The sequence below is a fragment of the Octopus bimaculoides genome, chromosome 14, assembly GCF_001194135.2.
Source record: "Octopus bimaculoides isolate UCB-OBI-ISO-001 chromosome 14, ASM119413v2, whole genome shotgun sequence".
Classification (NCBI taxonomy): Eukaryota; Metazoa; Mollusca; class Cephalopoda; order Octopoda; family Octopodidae; genus Octopus; species Octopus bimaculoides.
The window spans coordinates 34,729,416-34,736,595 of record NC_068994.1 but is presented as its reverse complement, the minus strand read 5'-3'; the positions used below and the strand labels follow the sequence as shown (position 1 = coordinate 34,736,595).

Below are 7,180 nucleotides of genomic sequence, written 5' to 3'. Positions count from 1 at the left end.
AATGAGGGGGGGGGCTATGTTATGTGTTTCATATTTATTTTTATTTTTACTTTTTTTTTCTTAAATTGCATTGTTTTGACTTCTTGGGAACTAAACACTGAACACTGTGTGATGAGTGATGAGATGCTTGCATATACTTTCTTTCTCAGTCAGGTGGTGATGGTGATGGTAGTGGAGATGAGTGGGGAGGAGGAGGGAGAAGGGGTTGGGGGGAGAGTCTGACATTCCGCATATTTTTGACAACCCGTTCTCTGCTTTCTTTTACTCCCTTTTTCACCCCCCCCCACCTTTCTTATTCTTCCGCCTCTTTCACAACCACCACTACTACTACTACCCTCACTTATTCTGCCTTCATCTTATTTTACCTCAGCCCTCTTCTCCTACTCCTCTGCTTCATCATTACCATTACCACCACCACCACCACTACCACTACCACAACCAATTACCATTAAAAGCTGCATTGGCAACAACAACAACATCTGCAGCAGTAACGACGACAATGCAAAATGTCATGGGTGGGTTAGGGGTAGGTAAGGATGGAGGGGCTTCAAGAGCCAAGGAAAGTAAATGCCACCAACTTCACCGTTTTTCTGTGTTGTTTATTTTTTTATTGTAATTTTTTAAATAAGGGAGCAAATTTCTATTTTATTTTTTATGTTTTTTTTTCAATTTAATTTAATTTAATTTTCTTATTGATTTATTTATTTATGTTATTTTCATTTTATCTCATTTTCTTTTTTTCTTTTCTTTTCAAAGGATTCTGAATAATTCTATAACTTATTTCACCGGATCTTAGATCTGAGCAAGATGGTACTTTGTCGATGTGATCCCAATATCTATCCAATATGGCTACTGATTGTCAGGTTTGTAATACCTATATATACATTTACTGATATATATATATATATATATATATATGTAACCCACTCAGTGGAATTTAGGAAATTTTATGTATTTACATCTGTGTGTATGTCAAGGAAAAGGAGTGATAGACACATAGGGTGTGATTCACAAGAGAGAGAGAGAGAGAGAGAGAGAGATAAAAAAAGAGAGAGAGAGAGAGAGATAAAAAAAGAGAGAGAGAGAGAGAGAGAGAAAGAGATAAAAAAAGAGAGAGAGAGAGAGAGAGAGATGGAAAGAGGGATGTTTGTATAATAGTGTGTGACAGAGAGTGTGTGACAGAAAGACTGATACGAAGTTTGAAAAACAACATGGGGGAATATGTGTATGAGGGGGACCGACAGACATAAAGGCAGAGATTATAAAAAAAGAGTGACAGACAGACAGACAGATTGAGACACTGAGATAGAATTTAGAAAGGAAAGAGACAGGTGAATTTTGTACGAGAGGGACTGACACACAGATATATGAAAATAACAAGAGGATAGAAGAGGAGAGAGAGATACAGAGAGAAAGGGTTAGAGGAAGACTGTTGAGAGATAGAGGAATGACATAATTTGTGAGTGTATTGAAGCAGATTTGGATTTTTATTTCTCTTTTCTTTACCATTTTTTCCTTCTCTGTTTTCTTTTATTCTGAAACAAATTCCCCAAATGACATCGTAAAGCAATATCAGATATCCATTAGCGGCTCCCTATGTCAAACAACTAATCTTCTGGAAGGTTTGCGGGGAAATTGCTACATGAATGAATATTTTCTTTGGCATTGCTAACAGAGAGCCCAGATAATTGAAGCCAGAGGAATCTTTTGTCGTGAAGGGATATTATTAGTTTTTCAAGTGTAAGAACTACGAACTGTTGCCTGACAGGTCAATGGATTTAGCTTGTATTACTGATGGTGATTATGGTAGCCTCTTAGACTAGGCATAATTCTATCATTCCAGCCTTCCATAGTTTAGATTTACCAATGTAGTATCCTTGTTCCATGGTTGTTGTTGTTGTTGTTTCTTTTTTACTTTATTTTTATTAGCTGAGCTTCAAGGACGGCGTAAGGCCCATGGCAATTGCAGGCCTCTATCACTGCTTCATCATCATTATCATCTTCATTGTGATATCAATAATACTGATTTCAAATTTTGGCACAAGGCCAGCAATTCCGAGGGGAGGGAGTAAGTCAATTACATCAACCCCAGTGCTTAACTGGTACTTATTTTATTGACGCCGAAAGGATGAAAGGCAAAATTGACATTGGTGGATATTTGAACACAGAGTGTAAAGATGGATGAAATGCCACTAACAATTTTGCCAGCTCACTCACCGCTTTCATTTTATATTCATAATATTGAAGCAAGAAGACCATATATGATTAAAGTCAAAAAGACAAAAAAAAAAAAACCCGTAGGCTTTACAATACCATATGATAATAGAATGGATATAAAAGAAATTGAGAAATACTAGAACCGAGCCAAATAGATGAAGAGATTGTGGAAAACCAAGATGTCAAATATACCTATGGTAAATGGTGTATTTTACACAACACCCAAACTTTACCTCAGAAGTTGAAGGATATTGGAATTGGGGGTCATATTGTTAACTTGCAGCAAAGGGCAATTCTTTATTCTGCCAGAGTCTTAAGAAAGATTCTTGAAATTCAAGGAATCTTGTTGTTAACAAACCTCATGATGACATGCCCACTAAATAGAATAGCATGTAATAATTTTGATAATAATAATAATCCTTTAAACTAAAGGCACAAGGCCTGAAATTTTGGGGGAGTCAACGACATCAACTCTAGTGCTCAAATGGTACTTATTTCATTGGTTCCAAAAGGATGAATGGCAAAGTCAACCTCTGTGGAATTTGAACCCTGAATTTAGTGATGGACAAAATACTGCTAAGCATTTTGTCTGGCACACTAACAATTCTGCTGTCTCTCCACCTTACTTGCCACTTTAATAATAATAATATTAATAATAATCCTTTCTACTATAGGCACAAGGCCTGAAATTTTGGGAAAGGGGCTAAGTCGATTGCATCAACCCCAGTATTTTTCTAGTACTTAATTTATTGACCCCAAAAGAATGAAAGGCAAAGTCGACCTCGGTAGAATTTGAACTCGGAATGTAAAGACAGAAGAAATACTGCTAAGCATTTCACGTAGCATGCTAAAATAATAATAATAATAATAATAATAATAATAAGCTTTTCTATTATAGACACAAGGCCTGAAATTTGGGGGAAGGGGTTAATCGATTACATTGATCTCAGCACTCAACTGGTACTTATTTTAATCAATCCTGAAAGGATGAAAAGCAAAATTGATCTCGGCGGGATTTGAACTCAGAATGTAAAGACTAGTGAAATATTGCTAAGCATTTCACCCAGTGTGCTAAAATAATAATAATAATGTTCAGAATGTTTTATCTGTTCCAGTCATTAGGCTGCAACCATGCTGCGGCACCACCTTGAAAAGCTTTTTTAGTCAAATGAATCAACCTCATTACTTACTTTATTTCTTAAAACTGATACTTATTCTATCAGTATCTTTCTGCCTAATCACTACGTTACGGGGAGATAAACAAACCAATACCGGTTGTCAAGTGGCGGTGGAGGATACAAACACAAACATACACACATACACATATATATATGATGGGCTTCTTTCAGTTTCCCTCTACCAGATCCACTCACAAGGCTTTGGTCAGTCAGAGGCTATAGTAGAAGACACTTACCCAAGATGCTACTCAATGGGACTGAACCCAGGACCATGTAGTTGTCAAGTAAACTACTTACCACACAACCATGTATGTGCATCTTTGAGTATCTTTCTTTAAGTCTTTATTTTCCAAATCCTTTTTTCTCTAGATTTTCATGTCCAATAAAGTTATCACTCAATCATTTTCATTAAATTTTGTTGGGCTATATTCATGTTCTTTTTGCGGATGTTCTAGATTATGGGATCAACTTTGACTTCCAAGTCAATGAAATAAAGTACCAGTCAAGTACTGGGGTTAGCGAGTTCCCCTCCCCATGAAATTAGCGGACTTGTGCCTAAATTAGAAGCAGTTATTATCATTATTAACCCATTACCTACCAGTGATCTCATATGAGATCACTTAAAAATTACAAATTTCATAATTATCTGTCAATATTTACACATATCTAACTTTTTTGCTATATCTACTAGGTATATTTCTCTGATATTCAAATGAGGTTTGCTAATTTTTCACCCAATATCTTGCTCATTTCTATTTAAAATGTTATTTTGAAATGTTATTTTGATCATTCCAGCGTATTTCTAAGGCTGTTTTATGCTAGAAATCAAAGTTTCATAAAAAAAATTCCACTTAATAGAATTATGGGAGGTAATGGGCTAAGGTGGCAAGCTAGCAGAATCATTAGCATGCCAGGCAGAATGCTTCATGACATTCCTTCCAGATTTATATTCTGAGGTCTTGTGCTGCAAGGTCATCTTACCCTTTGATTCCTTTTGGGGTCAATTAAATAAGTACAAGCTAAGCACTGGAGTTGATGTCATCGACTTACCCCCTCCCACTAAAATTGCTGGCCTTGTGCCATAATTTGAAACTATTGTTATTATTATTATTATTATTATTATTATTATTATTATTATTATTATCATTATTAAAGCAGCAAGCTGGCAGAATCATTAGCATGCTGGATGAAATGCTTAGTGATATTTTTTCTGTTCTGAGTTCAAATGTCACCAGGGTCGCCTTTGCCTTTCATCCTTTCAAGGTCAATAAATTAAGTGCCATTTGAGTACTGGGATCGATGTAATTGACTATCCCCCTCACCCAAATTTCAGGCCTTGTGCTTCCAGTAGAAAGGATTATTATTACTATTATTATTATTATTAAAGCGGTAAGCTGGCAGAATCGTTAGCTTGCAGGGCGAAATGCTTAGTAAATTACTATTATTATTATTGTTATTATTATTATTATTATTATTATTCATCTGGGAAGCTGTCAGAATTGTTAGTATGTTGGACAAAATGCTTAACAACATTTCTTCCAGCTCTTTATGTTTTGAGCTCAAATTCCATTGAGGTCAACTTTGTCTTTCATCCTTCAGAGGTTGATAAAATAAGTACCATTCCAGCACTGGGGTTGATGTAATCAACTTGTCAATGAATAGCAATCAAATTCCTCTCAGAATATACACTACCATCTTTAGTAAAAAAAAAATGTTTAATGTAGTCTTACTTTAAAAATAGGATGAGCATGGTGGCTGAATATCTTTGATCATAGGTCAAGAATTAACTCTGGAAATGTTTGATATCTGAATGTTTACAACTTACATGTCTAAAAGATATTAAAACAACAAAAGGAACAGGTGTGTCATTTCCTTCTTCTAAAGCTGATTGTTGTATAAATTATATTAGATATTGTAAGCAGGAATTTGAAACTGGAAAGAGTAACAGGTTTACTGATAGGACTTGAGCCGTCAACCTATCACTTGTCAGTGAAAAGTTTACTATTGAGACTTGAGCCATGATTATTCACTTGTTGGTGAAAGGTTTAATCCTTGGAGTTGAGCCATAACCTATTTACTTGTCAGTAACAGGTTTACTGTTGGGACTTGAGCCATGAAACTATCACATATTTGCAGTTGGGACTTGAATCATATATCTGTCATGCAACTGTATTATCAATTACTCTAATAGTGTATCTATCATTCAATCTCCTTAAATTTCCATTTCATTACAATTAGTTATTATTATTCCATAGTTGGGTCAAATCTCAGCTGGCCACAGCCAACTTCTCTGTACTTGTAGATCTAACCAACCATGCTGCCCAATTGCTGCTTAGACAAGAGTGCTCTCATGGTAAAATGGTTAGCACAGAACATCTGTACAGGGGTAGAATTTGAACTTAGTACATCTAGATCTAAAGCACATACAAGCTAGACATCTCATCTAACATCCTAACAATACTGTCAATCCATTATCCTGGACATGGCTATCACTAGGATCTGAAACTTGAGATGGAATTTGAACTCAGAAACAAAAACCCACAACAGATACTACAAAAACAAAAATTAAAGTTGACCAGAGCAGAATTTGCATTCAGAGTGCAGTAAACCAAAATAAACAGAACTAGCTTTTCGATTGAAAGATTCTGCCAATGAGATATAGGAAGTTCTTCCTGTTATTTTAACTGTACTTTCATATCCTGACCAAAATAATTCATCAGTCACTTAGTGCTAGCAGGATAGGTTATCTTATTTATGTGCAACATAGTGAAGTAAAGTATCCTATCTTGGTGCTACATTTGTAATGAGAATAAATCTTTGAAACAAAATTATGAATTATCTGCTCTGATATTAATGTAAAAAAATTTCTTAGAAATGATTATGGGAAAGAAAAGACGAATTGGTTGCATTCAAAAATACATATCAAATTGCTTGACCAGTTAACCGTGTCCTACTACAAAGCACTTATCAATCTTTCTTCCTAATTTAGGAATGAGATAAATGCTTTTACTGTATTTTACAGCCTATTTTTATCTCTACTCGATAACTAAGTTAAGATGATTTGACAGTAAATCCAACTATAGTAAGTTTAAAAAAAAAGTATATATTACATACATTTCTGCCATCTCAGTATCTTCGAAATATTGCAAGATTATATTAGCACATATATTTACACACTTATTTAGCAGTGTGCATATTTGTAACATAAGTATATTTCTATATGCACATACTTCTGTGTGTATACTCATGTGTTTGCGTGTGTGTACATGCTTGTATGTTTTGTATGTGTGTGTGTGTTTGTGTGTGTGTGTGTCTGTGTGTGTGTGTGTGTGTGTCTGTCTGTCTGTTTCTCTGTTTCTGTGAGTGCATGCTTATGTGTGTTATTGTTCCATAGAGTTCAATTTTAGACATATGTAGAATATTAAAAAGAATTAATATTGAGAAGAAAAATAGATAATATTGCTGGATGTGAAAAACTAGTATCACAGTGTGAGAATAATGAAGGTTTCTTCAACAACATATACGTACATGTACATGCACATACATATGCAAGTATATATTCATGCATGATTTGATCTTGTGTGTGTGTTTTGGTGTGATTGTATAATATACAATCATTCAAATCTTTCGCAGTATATAACCCCTCTCTCTATCTGTCTTTCCTTCTCTCTCTCACACTCTATATATTTATACATATATATATATATAGATATCTGCATATATGCATATGAACCATATATATATATATATATATATATATATATATATATATATATGCATTATAT

The 7,180-nt window shown here is 34.5% G+C and overlaps 1 protein-coding gene across 2 annotated transcripts in view; it reads left to right on the top strand.

Annotated features, from left to right (window-relative positions):
- The window catches only part of LOC106883333 (putative protocadherin beta-18), a 335,715-nt gene that overhangs the window by 200,089 nt on the left and 128,446 nt on the right, over nt 1-7,180 (top strand). For both annotated transcript variants that reach the window (XM_052973083.1, XM_052973084.1), the window contains exon 3: nt 757-863. The gene's annotated coding sequence lies outside the window, so the exon portion shown is untranslated. The remainder of the gene's footprint in view (nt 1-756; nt 864-7,180) is intronic.